Source organism: Schistocerca gregaria, chromosome 1 (assembly GCF_023897955.1).
Source record: "Schistocerca gregaria isolate iqSchGreg1 chromosome 1, iqSchGreg1.2, whole genome shotgun sequence".
NCBI classification, from domain to species: Eukaryota; Metazoa; Arthropoda; class Insecta; order Orthoptera; family Acrididae; genus Schistocerca; species Schistocerca gregaria.
The window spans coordinates 771,420,970-771,440,394 of NC_064920.1; positions in this window are offsets into that span (position 1 = coordinate 771,420,970).

Below are 19,425 nucleotides of genomic sequence, written 5' to 3' on the forward strand. Positions count from 1 at the left end.
TTACGCGAAGCGAAATGTAGTGTGAGGAGGACTATGCGAGAGGCGTTCAATGAATTCGAAAGTAAAGTTCTATGTACTGACTTGTCAGAAAATCCAAAGAAATTTTGGTCTTATGTCAAAGCGGTAGGTGGATCAAAACAAAATGTCCAGACACTCTGTGACCAAAATGGTACTGAAACAGAGGATGACAGACAAAACTCGAAATACTAAATGTCTTTTTCCAAAACTGTTTACAGAGAAAGACTGCACTGTAGTTCCTTCTCTAGATTGTTGCACAGATGACAAAATGGTAGATATCGAAATAGATGGCAGAGGGATAGAAACACAATTAAAATCGCTCAAACGAGGAAAGGCCGCTGAAACTGATTGGATACCAGTTCGATTTTACATAGAGTACATGAAGGAACTTGCCCCCCCCCCCCCCCCCCCTTCTTGCAGCGGTATAGACCTATATAACGTCGATCAGTTGTAGAATTTTGGAACATTTATTATGTTCGGGTATAATGACTTTTCTGGAGACTAGAAATCTACTCTGTAGGAATCAGCATGGGTTTCGAAAAAGACTGTCATGTGAAACCCAGCTCGCGCTACTCGGCCACGAGACTCAGAGGACCATAGACACGGGTTCACAGGTAGATGCCGTGTTTCTTGACTTCCGCAAGGCGTTCGATACAGTTCCCCACAGTCGTTTAACGAACAAAGTAAGAGCATATGGACTATCGAACCAATTGTGTGATTGGATTGAGGAGTTCCTAGGTAACAGAACGCAGCATGTCATTCTCAATGGAGAGAAGTCTTCCGAAGTAAGAGTGATTTCAGGCGTGCCGCAGGGGAGTGTCATAGGACCGTTGCTATTCACAGTATACATAATTGACCTTGTGGATGACATCGGAAGTTCACTGAGGCTTTTTGCAGATGATGCTGTGGTGTATCGAGAGGTTGTAACAATGGAAAATTGTACTGAAATGAAATGCAGGAGGATCTGTAGCGAATTGACGCATAGTGCAGGGAATGGCAATTGAATCTCAATGTAGACAAGTGTAATGTACTGCGAATACACAGAAAGATAGATCCCTTATCATTAGCTACAAAATAGCAGGTCAGCAACTGGAAGCAGTTAAATCCATAAATTATCGGGGAGTACGCATTAGGCGTGATTTAAAATGGAATGATCATATAAAGTTAATCGTCGGTAAAGCAAATGCCAGACTGAGATTCATTGGAAGAATCCTAAGGAAATGCAATTCGAAAACAAAGGAAGTAAGTTACAGTACGCTTGTTCGCCCACTGCTTGAATACTGCTCAACAGTGTGGGATCCGTACCAGATAGGGTTGATAGAAGAGATAGAGAAGATCCAACGGAGAGTAGCGCGCTTCGTTACAGGATCATTTAGTAATCGCGAAAGCGCTACGGAGATGATAGATAAACTCCAGTGGAAGACTCTGCAGGAGAGACGCTTAGTAGCTCGGTACGGGCTTTTGTTAAAGTTTCGAGAACATACCTTCACCGAAGAGTCAAGCAGTATATTGCTCCCTCCTACGTATATCTTGCGAAAAGACCATGAGGATAAAATCAGAGAGATTAGAGTTCACACAGAAGCATACCGACAATCCTTCTTTCCACGAACAATACGAGACTGGAATAGAAGGGAGAACCGATAGAGGTACTCAGGGTACCCTCCGCCACACATCGACAGGTGGCTTGCGGTGTATGGATATAGATGTAGATGTAGATCGAAAAGGGCTCTTCAATATATGCTACTGAAACATGCTTAAAAGTGTTAACTGGACTGTTATCAACTGTTAGAGATAAAATAAGTTTTGCACACACCTTATCAGTATTAGTTTTTGGGGAGGACACGTTTGCAAACACGCCGAATCACCACAAAAAAATTCAATTTTGGAATCCTGTTCCCTATTGGAAAAATTTCCGCCGGCCGTTGTGGTCGAGCGCTTCTAGACACCTCAGAGCGGAACCGCTACTGCTGCTTCGGTTGCAGGTTCGAATCTTGCCTCGGGCATGGATGTGTGTGATGTCCTTAGGTTAGTTAGGTTTAAGTAGTTCTAAGTTCTGGGGGACTGATGACCTGAGATGTTAAGTCCCATAGTGCTCAGAGCCATTTGAACCATTTGAAAAATATCTGCGGACGCCCTTCGGCCCGCCACGCCTTTCTATGCTGCACCAACATCGTCATGTGAAAGAAGCACTTATACCCAATGTCCTCAGTTATTTATTCGACTACTCTCTCTGTGTTCCCTTACAGTTTTTACCTTCTACAACTCCCTCTAGCACCACAGAATTTATTACCTGATGTCTTAGCGCACATCCTGTCCCTCCTTTTTGTCAGTATTTTCCACATATTCCCTTTATTAACGATTTTGCGGAGGATTATTTCATTTTTTTAGTAGCCCTCCTAACCTTCAGCATCATTCTACAAATACACATCTCAAACACTTCTATTCTCTTCGATTCCAGTTTTTCAGCACTACCATACAGTAAGCTACCATATAATACTGTGCTACAAATCGTCAGAAGTGTCTTCCTCAAATTAAGGCCTATGTTTAATACTGGTAGGAATGCCCTCTTTACCCACGCTCGTCTGCTTGTTATATCCTCCTTGCTTCATCCGACGCGCGTAATTTCGCTTCCAGGTTAGTACAGCAGAATAGTTACACTTCTCCCACATCGCGGTACTGAACATAAATGTTACCGTAAGTACACTGGAGCACGAAGGAAACTGGTGTAGGCATGAGAATTAAAATACAGAGATATGTAAACAGGCAGAATACGGCGTTACGGTCGGCAACGCCTATATAAGACAACAAGTGTACGGCGAAGTTGTTAGATCGGTTACTACTGCTATATAGCTACACGATTTCAGTGATTTTGAACGTGGTGTTATAGTCGGCACACGAGCGATGGGACACAGCATCTCCGAGGTAGCGATAAAGTGGGGATTATCCCGTACGACCATTTCATGAGTGTACCGTGATTATCAGGAAGCCGGTAAAATGTCCAATCTCCGACGTCGCTGTGGACGGAAGAAGATCCTGCAAGAACGGGACCAACGACGACTGAAGAGAGTCGTTCAACGTGATAGAAGTGCAACACTTCCTCAAATTTCTGCGGATTTCAATGCTGGGCCTTCAACAAGTGTCAGCGTGCGAACTATTTAACGAAACATCATCGATATGGGCTTTCGGAGCCGAAGGCCCACTCGTGTACCCTTGATGACTGCACGGCACAAAGCCTTACGCCTTGCCTGTGTCCGTCAACACCAACATTTGACTGTTGGTGAACGGAAACATGTTGCCTGGTGGGACGAGTCTCGTTTCAAATTGTAACGAGCGGATGGACGTGTACGGATATGGGGACAACTTCATGAATCCACGGACCCTGCATGTCAAGCTGGTGCAAGTTTTGTAACGGTGTGGAGCGTGTGCAGTTGGAGTGATATGGGACCCCTGATACGTCTAGATACGACTCTGACAGGTACCACGTACGTAAGCATCCTGTCTGATCACCTGCATCCATCCATGTCCATTGTACATTCCTACGGACTCGGGAAATTCCAGCAGGACAATGTGACACTCCACACGTCCACAATTGTTACAGAGTGGCTTCAGCAACACTCTTTTGAATTGAAAAACTTCCGCTGGCCACCAAACGCCCCAGTCATGAACATTATTTTGCGTATCTGGGATGCCTTGCAACGTACTGTTCAAAAGAGATCTCCACCTCTCGTACTCTTACGGATTTATGGACGGCCCTGCATGATTCATGGTGTCAGTTCTCTCCAGCACTACTTCAGACATTAGTCGAGACCACGCAACGTCGTTTTGCGGGCGTTCTGCTTGCTCGCGGGAACCCTACACAATATTAGACAGGTGTAACAGCTTTTTCGGCTCCTCAATGTATAATTGCTAATGTGGTTTCTTATACTCCTCATTACATTCGTCTTTCTTTAGTTTACTTTCAGGCTACACTGAATGCTAATTAAGCTGTTCATTTCATTCAGTATGTCCTGTACCTCTTTCTCATTTTCACTGACTCTGCCACACATTTGTATAGTACTATGTTATTCAGTACTACATGAATCGGTAATTAATTTCTCTTACTGCCATCTGGAAGCAAGTTGGTTAACGCTACAGTGGCCTAATAAACAACAACACACGAAGGAAATCCGTATTCCTAGGTTTTCGTAATGCGTTTAACACGATGCCTCACGCAGACTGCTAACGAAGGTACGAGAAAACAGAATAGGTCCACAGATATGTGAGTGGTTCGAAGACTTCTTAAGTTATAGAACCCAGCATGTTGTCCTCGACGGCGAGTGTTCGTCAGAGGCGTTTGCTCATCAGAGACAAGGGTATCTTCAGGGGTGCCCCGAGGCATAGTGTTATAGGGCCAGTATTATTCTCTATATACATAAATGACCTGACGGTCACGGTGGGCAGCAGTCTGCGGTTGTTTGCTGATGATGCTGTGGGGTGCAGGAAAACATCATCGTTGAATGACTGCCGCAGTATACAAGATGACTTAAACAAAACTTCTGGTTGATGCGATGAATAGGAGATAGCTCAAAATATAGAAAAATGAAAGTTAATGCAGATGTGTACTACAAACGGTCCCGTATTGTTCTAATGTAGCATTGGTAGTATGTTATACACTGAAGGGCCAAGAAAACTGGTACACTTGCCTAATAACGTGTAGGGCCCCAGAGAGAACACAGAAGTGTCGCAACACGACATGGCATGGACTCGACTAATGTCTTGAAGTAGTTCTGGAGGGAACTGACACCATGCATCCTGCAGGGCTGTCCATAAACCCGTAAGAGTGCGAGGAGGTGGAGATCCCTTCTGAACAGCACGTTGCAAGGCATCCCAGATATGCTCCATAATGTTCAGGTCTGGGGAGTTTGGTGGCTAGGGGAAGTGTTTAAATTCAGAAGAGTGTTCCTGGAGCGCCTCTGTAGCAATTCTGGACTAGTGGGGTGCCATATTGTCCTGCTGGAATTGCCCAAGCCCGTTGGAATTCACATGAAGGCATGCAGGTGATCAGACAGGATGCTTACGTACGCGTCACCTGTCACAGTCGTATCTTGACGAATCACGGGTCCCATATCACTCCAACTGCACATGCCCCACACCATCACAGTCTTTTAACCAGTTTGAACAGCTCCCTGCTGACATGCATGATCCATGGGCACATGAGGTACGTCCATCCGCTCGATGCAGTTTGAAACGAGACTCGTCCAACCAGGCAACATGTTTCCAGTCATCAACAGTCCAACTTTGGTGTTGACGGGCCCAGGCGAGGCGTAAAGCTTTGTATCGTACAGTCATCAAGGGTACACGAGTGGGTCTTCAGCTCCGTAAGCCCATATCGTCGGTTACCACGCTGATACTTGTTGACGGCCCAGCACTAAAACCTGCAGCAATTTGCGAAAGGGGTGCACTTCTGTCACGTCGAACAATTCTCTTCAGTCGTCGTTGGTCCCGTTCTTGCAGGATCTTTTTCCGGCCGCAGCGATATCGGATAATTGATGTTTTACCGGAGTCTTGGTATTCACGGTACACTCATGAAATGGTCGCACAGGAAAATCCCCACTTCATAGTTACTTCGGAGATGCTGTGTCCCATCGCTCGTGCGCCGACTATAACACCACGTTCAAAGTCACTTAAATCTTGATAGAGCCGCGCGGGGTAGCCGTCTGGTGTCATGCATCTTGTCACGGTCCGCGGGGCTCTCCGCGTCCCCCCCCCCCCCCCCCCCACAGGAGTTCGAGTCCTCCCTCGGGCATGGGTGTGTGTGTTGTCCATAGCGTAAGGTAGTTTAAATTAGATCAAGTAGTGTGTAAGCTTAGGGATCTATGTCCTAAGCAGATTGATCCCATAACATCTTACTACAAGAAATGTTGATTACCTGCCATTGTAACAGCAGCAACCGACGTAACAAGTGCACCACACACTTGTCGTCTTATATAGGCGTTGCCGCAGCGCCGTATTCTGCCTGTTTACATATCTCTATGTTTGAGTACGCATGCCGCTACCAGTTTCATTGGCGCTTCAGTGTATGACACAGACAGGTCGATTAAAAACCTGGGCGTAGCGTTGCAAAGTAATATGAAATGGTAAGAACATATATGGACTGTAGTTGGGAAGGCGAATGGGCGACTTAGTTTTTTTGGAAGAGTTTTAAGAAAGTGTGTTTCACTAGTAAAGGAGGCTGCGTAAAAGTCACTAGTGCCACACATTCTTGAGTCCTGCTCGTGTGTCTGGAATCCTCACCAGGTCGGATTAAAGGAAGAAATCGAATTGATTCAGAAGCGAACTGCTAGATTTGTCACCGGTGGGTTCGATCAACGCACAAGTATTACGGAGATGCTTCGGAAGCTCAATGGGAATCCCCGGTGGTGAAGACAACATTCTTTTCGAGGAGAACCGGCGTTTGAAGCTGACTGCAGTCGATCGTGCTGCCGCCAACGAGCTTTTCGCGTAAAAGCCATTAACATAAGAGTAGTTAGGACTCGTACAGAGGCATATAGACAGTCGTTTTCCCCTCGTTCTGTCTGCGAATGGAACAGGAAGGAAATAATTACCAGTGGTACAACTTACCGTACGCCACACACCATACGGTGGCTTGAGCAGTATGTAGGTAGAAACAGATGGATATATAATTTGCCAGGAAGCTTCAAATCAGCGCACACTCCGCTGCTGATTCGATACCTCTAGAACAAGAGGTATGATTTGCGTTACTGTGTAACATTTATGTAAATGTGCAAAAAAATTTCCAATCAACTATCGAAGTCTACCATGAAATTAGCAAGAGATAAGCATGCTGATAGCTAGCCTAAATTCATTGCATAAACTATCAAGACATAGCACCAGGCAATTGACATTTTAATCTTATCTATAGTTTTCATTGGGCTACTAAAGAATTTGAGAAAAGAAATAAACGTAAATGAAATACGACAGTAACGGCTCATCTAAATGCTCCGTTGTTGACGATGATAGTTTACTTGCTATAAGTTCGTTGTGGGAAAAAAGACAGCCTCACTTATCTTCATGTATATTTGCGTGTTTTTCTCGAATCTCTCATCCCGAAAAAAATAAATTATATTCTCTTGTACTGTTACCTCTATACATAAAAAATAGCATTATGGATTACGTCACCTGCGAGGTACGTCACGCTGTTCAAGAGTAAAGAGTAGATTAGTTTTTGCAACTCAATTCTTTTCGGAAGACGCTCTGACGACTGTTGTACAGGGAAATTTTTTTGATATCTGCGTTACCAGGGATGGGGGGATGGTGCCTGGCACTTGTACGTGAATGTTGCTATAATGAACCTACAAATATTCCACTATGTCCGTTTAGAGACGGCCGTGACTTCTCTATTTCTTAAAGTAATTTTTATTACCAATCATATTTGTATTTATGGATTTGTATTTATGGAATCATAAGCGTGATTGGTAATAAAATTATTTTTTAAAAAGTCTTATAGCTGGAAAGGACTGTTAAATTCTCCCCGGTTACAAACAGACAGAGGCAGTGTTAACAAACAGAACCATGCGAGGCGCCAGACAGTACAAATTTAGAGCACTCTTGTCACGCAACTACATTTTTTAAGAGGTCGGCACTCCGTAGTCACGCGATACTCCTGCGCACGCCATTTCCGAAAAGGCTCTGGCAGAACTCGGTACTGCAAATATCCATGTTGGATCTAGGGCTGCAAGTGGCTTGCTGATTATAATGTCTGAATCAGGATTCTATAACAGCAATAACGCATTTTTTCTCGTCTATGGGGGTGCATGCTAACTGTTCAGAAACGTACTGAGGAGAGTCAAGGTGCCATTTGTGTTTCCGATTTTCGCAAAGTTTTTTTGTCGCATATCTCGATCTTTTTTTTCCCAATATTGCTCATTTAATGTAATCCACATGTAATATGGCTTACATAAATTAACCCATATAGGTTCGACCAGCGTGTAAAGATCACCTAAGTTAAATCGTATGAGAGGTAATACATTTTGTTGTTCCATGGATGCAGCAGTGGACCAAGACAGAATATACCTGCTACTATGAAAATCTTATTACTGTCACCTGCTTCGAGTGTTAGCAATCTTCCTCAACACCTGCTTATCTACATGAATAGATCTTTGTAAAACTATGAGGGACACAGTATGTACCTGTATAATGCTTTAAAACCTCAGAGGTTTCTCAGTTGTGAGTATGCTACACCATCTTCTGGTAACGACTCTCCACAGACTTCCCTCTCCTGTTGTTATCTCGAATGTTCCATCATTTCTGCTTTATATATTGACGTAGTATTTAACACACTTAGTGTTTACAATTTCCGACAGACTTGGTTTGACCTATCCTGACCTCTTCCACAATGTACGTTCATTAATGTAATCCGTATCTAATATGGTTTACGCAAATTCACCCAAAAAGGCTCGTCTAGTACGAAAAGGTCATCGTAGTTTAATCTCAGCACTACATTTTTTCCCATGCATGCAGTAGTAGACGAAGGCAGGAAATCAGGAAATATATGGGGTCAGCGGTTCACACAAAGCATAGAGGTTTGGAGATAAGGGAGCAAGACCCGACTCAGTTCTTAGGTACGAGTTTTCCATGAAACAGGCAGCAACAGATCGCTGTTTAAGACATTCGTATTAAAATTCTGCTGCTCCCACTAACAATAATACCGGAAAATAAACCATCAGTCCATCATCGAACAGAGAAAGAAGTCTTAACATATTCTAATGATAAACTGTATTGAATAAACTAAACTATATGGAAGAGAAGAACAATTTTAAATGCAGTTAAGGATATGCTGTTTGAAAAACCTGTAGAGATAAAAGTTGGGTTCACTAGACCTCACTCAGCTTGGTGTTAACGGAGCAGCTGTGTTCTTAACTCCTCCGATCACTGAATTGACATAACCAGTTCTTTAATTAGGGACCTAATTTTAACGTGGACTCTGAACGAAGAAGCAGCTTTATATTTTTCAATGACCTGCCTCCTAGACCGAAAACGTAATGTAACGGAACTAATTACAGCACAGAATGTAAAATTTAGCTATAGGGAGCAATGGCTATTCTCACTACCTTTCTTTAATCGGCTGTTTTTATTGTTTTGATTTATTTACAATCGATATCGAAGAAGAAGACTCTAGCTATGCGGAAGGTAAGCACTAATAGAGTAGCCTCTGTGCTTCGTAAGAAAATATTTCACCACTGACGTCCCCAGTTACCACCGCCTTGGAAGCCACAACACAAAATGGAAAACTGACTGGTCCTCTCCTGTAGAAGGATGTCATGGGAATGGGAAAGGAGATTTGGAAGAGGGTTGGTTGCTCGTTGATTAAGATGAAGATTTAATAATTCGGGTGAAATTATGAAATGTGGTTTTGAATCTGCGGGGGGCGTTCGATAAGTAACGCAACACTTTTTTTCTGAAAACAGGTTCGTTTTATTCAGGATTCCATTACACCATATTATGTCCCAGTCTTTTGGCTATAAAATCTTGTTTTTCAGCATAATCTCCGTTCAAAGTGGCGGCCTTACGCCATGTTACTGGGAGCCTGTATGCCCGCATGGTACCACTCTTATGGTCTCTACTTCTACATCTACATCCATACTCCATAAGCCACCTGACGGTGTGTGGCGGAGGGTACGTTGAGTACCTCTAATCGGTTCTCCCTTCTATCCCAGTCTCGTATTGTCTGTGGAAAGAAAGATTGTTGGTATGCCTCTGTGTGGGCTCTAATCTTTCTGATTTTATCCTCATGGTCTCTTCGCGAGATATACGTAGGAGGAAGCAACATACTGCTTGATTCCTCGGTGAAGGTATGTTCTCGAAACTTCAACGAAAGCGCGTAACGAGCTACTGAGCGTCTCTCTTGCAAAGTCTTCCACTGGAGTTTATCTATCATCTCCGTAGCGCTTTCGCGATTACTAAATGATCCTGTAACGAAGCGCGCTGCTCTCCGTTGGATATTCTCTATCTTTTCTATCAACCCTATCTGGTACGGATACCACACCAGTGAGCAGTATTCAAGCAGTGGGCGAAAACGTGTATTGTAACCTACTTCCTTTGTTTTCGAACTACATTTTCTTAGGATACTTCCAATGAATCCTAGTCTGCTATCTGCTTTAGACGATTAATTTTATATGGTCATTCCATTTTAAATCACTCCTAATGCGTACTCCCAGATAATTTATGGATTTAACTGCTTCCAGTTGCTGACCTGCTATATTGTAGCTAAATGATAAAGAATCTTTCTTTCTGTGTATTCGCAGCACGTTACACTTGTCTACATTGAGATTCAATTGCCTTTTTCCTGCACCATGCGTCAATTCCTTGCAGATCCTCCTGCATTTCAGTACAATTTTCCATTGTTACAACCTCTCTATATACTACAGCATCATCTGCAAAAAGCCTCAGTGAACTTCCAATGTCATCCACAAGGTCATTTATATATATTGTGAATAACAACGGTTCTAGGACACTACTGCGGCAAACCTGAAATCACCCTTACTTCGGAAGACTTCTCTCCATTGAGAATGACATGCTGCGTTCTGCTATCTAGGAACTCTTCAATCCTATCACACAATTGTTCTGATAGTCCATATGCTCTTACTTTGTTCATTAAACAACTGTGGGAAACAATATCAAACACCTTGCGGAAATAAAGAAACACGGCATCTACCTAGGAAACCGTGTCTATGGCCCTCTGTGCCTCGTGGACGAATAACGCGAGCTGGAATTCACATGATCGTCTTTTACGAAACCCATGCTGATTCCTACAGAGTAGATTTGTAGTCTCCAGAAAAGTCATTACACTCGAACATAATACGTGTTCCAAAATTCTACAACTGATCGACGTTAGGGATATAGGTCTATAGTTCTGCACATCTGTTCGACGTCCCTTCTTGAAAACGGGGATGACCTGTGCCCTTTTCCAATCTTTTGGAACGCTTTGCTCTTCTAGAGACCGACGGTACACCGCTGCAAGAAGGAGGGCAAGTTCCTTCGCGTACTCTGTGTAAAATCGAACTGGTATCCCATCAGGTCCAGCGGCCTTTCCTGTTTTGAGAGATTTTAATTGTATTTCTATCCCTCTGTCATCTATTTCGATAACTACCTATCTGTCATCTGTGCGGCAATCTAGAGAAGGAACTAAAGTGCAGTCTTCCTCTGTGAAAGAGCTTTTTGAAAAAGACATTTAGTATTTCGGCCTTTTGTCTGTCATCCTCTGTTTCAGTCGACGTCGGAACCATCGTATTGCTGTATCCCCATCATCCACGTACTGCTTCCCGCGGAGTGCATCCTTCATTTGGCCAAACAAATGGATGTCGGAAAGTACGAGGTCCGGGCTGTATGATGGACGTGGAAGAACAGTCTAATGGAGTTTTGTGAGGTCCTTCGTGGTGCGCACCTTGAGTGAGGACTTGCGTTGTCGTGGAGAGGTTCTTTGCATTTTTGTGGTGACGAACATGCTGAAGTCGTTTCTTCAGTTTCCTGAGGGTAGCACAATACACTTCGGAGTTGATCGTAGCACCGTGAAGGAGGGCATCAAACAGAAAAACCCCTTCAGAGTCCCAGAAGATTATCGCCATGACTTTACCAGTTGAGGGTGCGCCTTTGAACATTTTCTTCGGAGAAGAGATGGTATGGCGCCACTCCTTGGATAGCCGTTTTGTTTCAGGGTTTAAGTGATGAACCCATGTTTCACCGCCTGTGACGCTGCTGGACAAAAATTGTAACGATCAGCCTCGTAAAGCACAAGCAATTCCACACAGATGGTTTTCTTGCTATATGTGCTTTGGGGGCAAAAAGAGAGCCACACTTACCTTCACGTATATTTGGTTTTATCGAAGCACTCACCTCGAAAGAAATACATTACATTCCCTTGAACTGTTGTCTTTCTACGTCATCTGAGAGGTACGTCATACTGTTCAAGAGTGAAGAATCGATTAGTGTTTACAACTCAGTTCTTTTCGGAAGGCGTTTATCATCATAGTTTTGGTGACTATCGCACAGGGAAAATTTACTATCTGCATTACCAGAGATGGGGTGATGGCTCTGACACTTGTACGTAAATGTTGCTATGATGAATCTGCCAACATTACACTATGTTCGTTAGGCGGCCGTGACTATTTCTTAAAATAATTTTTATCACCAATCATATTTATATTTACGGAAACATAACGTGATGTCTGGATATAAAATACTTTTTAAATAGTCTTATAGCTGGAAAGGACGATTAAATTCTTCCCTGCTACAAATAGACAGAGACAGTGTTAACAAACAGAACTGCGCTCTTTATGGTCTTCTGTCAGGCGGCGAGGAACCCAGCAGGAACACACCTCTGAGTATCCCAACTGGAGGATGAGTATGTCAACACTACCAACAGAGACGTCCAGTTGTGCAGCAAGGTGTTTCATTGTGATCCGTCCATAACCTCAAATGAGATTCTTTTCTATGTCCATCCCTTTGACTGGAGGCCGGGGGACTACGGCCGTTCACTGTTGTAAGAAATGAAACACCTACAGCCGTCATTATGATGTCATTTATTGTGAAACTACCAGTTTCGCCACTTCAATGCACCATCAGTTGATGATTGGAGAGACGACATCACAGTTACAGGTAGTCAGTGTGTTGGCCACTGATGCATCATATATAGGAATTGTGATAACACCTTCAGCATCAACTAAGGCCTGAAGATGGTCACTGAAGCGCCGAAATAATGACGTCATTAGGACGGCTATAGGTGTTTCCTTTTCTTCCAGTCATATGAGACTGTCCACACGTTCCAGCATTGCAAGAGGCACAGCTGTGTGCGGCCGGCCGGTACGCGGGAGATCGGTCAGATTTGCGTGATCATTTTGCGATGATGACAGACGCTTCGCCCAACGACTCACCGTGATTTTGTGTACTGCCAGACCTCCGTAGACATTCTGCAAGCGCCTGTGAATATCTGCGATCCGTTGGTTATCCGCCAAAACAAACTCAATGTCAGCTGTCTGCTTGGAACACACCACCGTTACAGACGCCATTTTGAAGGCTACGTATAGCGGCCCCACATATCGAAACTTCATGAGTTCAAAATGGTTCAAATGGCTCTAAGCACTACGGACTTAACATCTGAGGTCATCGGTCCCCTAGACTTTATTTAGAACTACTTAAACCTAACTAACCTAAGAACATCACAAACATCCATGCCCGAGGCAGGATTCGAATCTGCGACAGTAGCAGCAGCGCGGTTCCGGACTGAAGCGCATAGAACCGTTTGGCCACAGCGGCCAAGCAAACTTCATGAAACTACAGGGGCTAAAGCGGAAATATTGTAAGTAGGCTGTTTAGGTTTTCTTATTGGTAACGCCACGTAGCGCTCTGTATGAAAATCACTGGCTGTGCTGTGTGCAGTCTGTGGCTGGTTTGCATTGTTGTCTGCCATTGTAGTGTTGAGCAGCTGGATCTTAACAGCGCGTAGCACTGCGCAGTTGGAGGTGAGCCGCCAGCAGTGGTGGACGTGGGGGGAGAGATGGCGGAGTTTTGAAATTTGTAAGAATTGGTGTCATGAAGTGATATATACATTATGACTATTAAGGTAAATACATTGTTTGTTCTCTATTAAAATCTTTCATTTGCTAACTATGTCTATCAGTAGTTAGTGCCTTCAGTAGTTTGAATCTTTTATTTAGCTGGCAGTAGTGGCGCTCGCTGTATTGCAGTAGCTTGAGTAACGAAGATTTTTGTGAGGTAAGTGATTTGTGAAACGTATAGGTTAATGTTAGTCAGGGCCATTCTTTCGTAGGGATTTTTGGAAGTCAGATTGCGTTGCGCTAAAAATATTGTGTGTCAGTTTAAGCACAGTCCTGTATAATTTTTCTAAGGGGACATTTCATATGTCGACCCTTAGACGAGGATACCTCACTGGAATCTTCTGATTTTTTCTTGTAGTTCGTGTAATTAATGTAGATTTTGTTTATTGCTAGCGCGTAATTGTAGAGAGAATCTCCTTTGTAGTTGTAGTCTTTCATTGTTGTACAGTACAATAGTTGTGGCATGCATGTAGACTTGCACCAAGTATTTCGCAGCTGCGCTTGCAATTAACTAGATATTATTTTCAGTGCTACGTTAATGTGTTCTCTTATTTTTGCTCTTCAAATTGTGCTTTTCTGTGTTGTCATGTGAAATATTGTGACAATAATGGCGTGTGAAAAACGTAATACTAGGCTCCAAAGTAAACTGAGAAATGACAGTGAAGACGAAAGCAGTGTGTTAGCGCCACCGAGTAATGAATTAACTAATGTTCAGAATAGTAATTTGGTAATTGTGCATAGGGAAATGGAGCGGGCTGCAAACAATGGTGTAGACAGTGAAACAGTTTGTGAACAGGGAAGCATTATTGACCGATCGGTCGGCAACAGCTCGCATCAGGAATCCGAAATGATAGGACACAATCTTGCAAATACTGTACATTCAGGTTTTGCGTCCTCACCGTTTTCTCAAAAAAGTCAAGACACATTTTTTGCTTGTCAAAATGTGAATGTTGCCGGTGCAAATGCACTGCCGAAAAGCACAGAGGAACAGATTCCAGACACTAATACATTATTATTGCAATTAATGCAACAAATGAAACAAAATCAGAGACAACACAGCAACAGTTAGACACAATGGAACAAAATCAGAGACAACCACAGCAAAATCTTCGAAAGTTAGACACAATGGAACAACACCAGAGACAAACACAGCAACAGTTGGACACAATGGAACATAATCTTCAAAAGTTAGACACAATGGAACAAAATCTTCGGAAGTTAGACACCACACTTGAACAAACACGTGGAGATTTAACTACTGAGTTACATAACATTGAATCGAAATGTCAAAAAATCTGTAATGATGTAAAAACACAAATATGTGAGCATTTCCAACCTATTTTTTCGCGGCATGAAAACGCATTACAGAATCACGAAGCAGCTATAAAAGAATTGCAAACTATTGTTCGTGAAAATCACGACACCTTGCAAGCTAAAATGGACTCAGTTGCATCCACCGATTCGGTTACGCAACTTGCAAGAACTCAGGAAAACTTAAAGGACACCGTAGATTTGATTTCAACACAAATGGACACTCTGAAACTTGGTTCAGAAAAACACACTGAGGAAATGTGTTCACTATCGGAGAAAGTAGCCGAACTTTCGGATCAGTTCACTAGTTTATCTGCAAAGGTAGATGATGATCTGAATGACACAAGACCTGTAGCCATCACTGACACAGAAGAGTATGAACAAATTAAGAAATTCAAACAAAATCAGAATCAAATTAATACGCAATACAAAAGAGAAATCCGGAAAGTACAAGATCAGTTGACGCAGGTAATACAAAAATTACATATTTCAGAGGACACTCGCGCTCCAACACGGGAAGAGGAACTTAGAAATACGGAAAAGCCTCAAAATAATAACACAGGGCTTTTCGAAAATCATGAAAGAAATTGGCAAGGTGCACCACTTTAATTATATAGACATTAAGATGTGAATCGACATCTCCCTTTTCTGCATTGTTGTCTTTACTGTAATATCTTTTCTGCTTGAGCTTTGTCATGTTTAGTTATAAGCTGTTGCATTTGCTTCTGCTGTGTGCCAGGCATAGTGCTACTGAATTTCACTTTGTATTACTCTGTTAAGCCAGTTTTATTACGGATTTATTTTTCTTGTTTGCTGTGCATTGCCTTATATTAGTTTTAATATTGCTGCTTCTTTGACAACTTCCATTTTATTTCATTGTTGTTTATATTAATTATTTTGTGCTGCTGCATTGCCTCGTCCCTTAGTTAAGCATCTGAGCTCAGTAGATTTAAGTTAGCTTAAGAGGGGGTAACCTATATAAGAGAATGAGTTGCGATGAATTTGAAGAAATGCACTGAGAGGTTATATGAGAAAAGTACAGAAAGCAGTTATAGATAGGACTTTTTGGAAATAATGAAGAACGAAGGGAGATCTCCGAGAAGTAAAGAAAGTTTTGTTTGCAAAATACTGCAGTAAAACAAACCCTGCCCTTTCCTTGTGTTATCCCACTATGTGTTTGTGTACCCTTGTGTATTTATGTTCTTCCTGTCTTTATATGTTTATCTGATAAGACTTATGTTGCAGATTTTTTCTAATACTAAGCTACATTCACTATGATGAGGAATACTGTTATCCTCAAATATAATTTGCATTAATAATATGTTATTTACTTTGTAAAGATGTTTACACATTATTTCTTCTGTTTTGTTCTAATGCTCATGTGTGAAGTTGATGTTTCAAAAGTTATTCTAAACTTTTATGTATGTACTTATGTCGTAATTTTTTTAACACTGATGTATTTGCTATTTCGATTCTTTTGTAAAGCCTGTACTACTACAAATGTTATCTGTATTGTTATGTTCTTTAATGATATATTTTGTACCTTTGTTATTGTATTCTTATGTTATAAAATTGTAATTGAACCAGTTCATCAAATTAAGTAACTTGTAAATTACATTTCACTGCACACATTTCTGTTGGTCATAGTATATGGACAATGTGTGAGAAGTAGGGACTGATAGTGTTTGCACGTGTGTTAATAATTCAGTAAGGGACTGGATAACAGTATTGCTGGTTGTAAGGACATTTCAAAAACAATTTTTGTGAGTGCACAAGTGGTGGTTATGGACTTGCTATATTATCCGAAAGACTCTTCAATGGTGATTGTGCTCCTGCACAGTCAAACAGATGGCTGCTGGCCATCTCTACAAGGACTACAGTGGGTCTACACCTTTGATGACTCACCAATACCATTATTTCTACAAGGACTTCAGTGGGTCTGCACCTCTGGTGGCCTACCAATACCATAATCTCTACTAGGACTACAGTGGGTCTGCTCTGTGATGATCTACCTACCAATAGTCTTCAACTTCGACTGACTCTGCTGTGGGTTTGCTCTGTTGTGGCCCATTACCTGTCTGCATGTCAAGAGTCAGCATTGTCTCTCTGTTGGAAGGACAACACTACTTGTTCAAGACTGCATGGAAATCCACTACTTCCGTGTGCATTTTCTTTTACTACTCAGACTTAAAAAAAAAAGAAACAGTGTAATTTTACTGTGATGAATGATCATGACTGTCTTTCTGGGACTGTGAGAACATTTTAGCTTTTGACCAACATTGTATTAATAAATGTGTGCATTTGATATATTTCTTACAGTAATTATGAAAAAAATTTTCAAATCTGTATTGGCCACTGCCCAAAACAATTTGTAAAATTTTTTGTGGGGAGCATGGGGGCTATGTAGGTAGGTTGTTTAGGTTGTCTTATTGGTAACGCCACGTAGCGCTCTGTATGAAAATCACTGGCTGTGCTGTGTGCAGTCTGTGTCTGGTTGGCATTGTTGTAATACTCGCCAATGTAGTGTTGGGCAGCTGGATGTTAACAGTGCGTAGCGTTGCGCAGTTGGAGGAGAGCCGCCAGCAATGGTGGACGTAGGGAGAGAGATGGCGGAGTTTTGAAATTTGTAAGAATTGGTGTCATGAAGTGATATATATATTATGATTATTAAGGGAAATACATTGTTTGTTCTGTATTAAAATCTTTCATTTGCTAACTATGCCTATCAGTAGTTAGTGCCTTCAGTAGTTTGAATCTTTTATTTAGCTGGCAGTAGTGGTGCTCGCTGTATTGCAGTAGCTTGAGTAACGAAGATTTTTGTGAGGTAAGTGATTTGTGAAACGTATAGGTTAATGTTAGTCAGGGCCATTCTTTCGTAGGGATTTTTGGAAGTCAGACTGCGTTGCGCTAAAAATATTGTGTGTCAGTTTAAGCACAGTCGTGTATAATTTTTCAAAGGGAAGTTTCAATATTCCATAACGTCCACAGCCAATCCCACATTTTTTCAACCGAAACTGACCAAGAACAAAATGTGTTGCATTTCTTTGGGATGACCCTGGTAGATAACGAATTGCAAGATGCCGTCTGTACTATATAGTGCGCGAAGTGCTCAGTCGGCCAAACATAGCTGTAATGATGGCGGGCGGGATAAATACCTAACAAGAACGCACGACCTGCAACATGCGGTCGTGCGTTATCCAGCTGATATGTAGGGTTTCGCAGAGATCGAATGAAGGGTAGAGCCACAGGTCTTAGCACGTCTGAAATGTAACGTCCACAGTTCAAAGTGCCGTCAATGCGAACAAGAGGTGACCGAGACGTGTAACCAATGGCACCCTATACCATCACGCCGGGTGATACACCAGTATGGCGATGACGAATACACGCTACCAATCTGCGTTCACCGCGATGACGCCAAACACGGATGTGACCATCATGATGCTGTAAACAGAACCTGCATTCATCCGAAAAAATGGCGTTTTGCCATTCGTGCAGCCAGGTTCGTCGTTGAGTACACAATCGCAGGCGCTCCTCTCTGTGATGCAGCGTCAAGGGTAAGCGCAGTCATGGTCTCCGAGCTGATAGTCCATGCTTCTGCAAACGTCGTAGAACTGTTCGTGCAGATGGTTGTTGTGTTGCAAACGTCCCAATCTGTTGACTCAGGGATCGAGACGTGGCAGCACGATCCATTACAGCAATGCGGATAAGATGCCTGTCATCTCTACTGCTAGTGATACGAGGCCGTTGGGATCCAGCACAGCGTTCCGTATTACCCTCCTGAACCCACCGATTCCACATTGTGCTAACCGTCATTGTTTCTCGACCAACGCGAGCAACAATGTCGCGATACGATAAACCGCAGTAGCGATACGCTACAATCCGACCTTTATCAAAGTCGGAAGCGTGATGGTACGTACTTCTCCTCCTTACACGAGTCATCTCAACAACATTTCGCCAGCCAACGGCGGTCAACTGCTGTTTGTTTATGAGAAATCGGTTGGAAACTTTCCTCATGTCAGCGCGTTGTAGGTGTTGCGACCGGCGCCAACCTTGTGTGAATGTTCTAAAAAGCTAATCATTTGCATATCACAGCATCTTCTTCCCGTCAGTTAAATTTCGCGTCTGTAGCACGTCATCTTCTTGGTGCAGCAATTTTAATGGCCAGTAGTGTAAATACTCACCCATGTGCTTACAATTTTTTTTATTAAGAATATACTTCTATACTGTCTGCTGCAAATGACTTAAAAACAGCGTACACGAATCAGTTTTACAGTAATTTTTAGCAATCTGATCCTACAGAATAGTGTGTGCCTCGGAATGGCTTTTTATACAGAAAGTGGAAAATTCAGTAGCGAGTTTGAATACTCCGCTGTAGGTACTTCCTACATACGGTAAACAGGGTGATACATACGTATGGAGGAAGGAAGGAAAAAAGATTAAAATTTAACGACCCGTCGACGACACGGCCATTCGAGACAGAGCCCAAGCTCGGAAGGAAATAGCT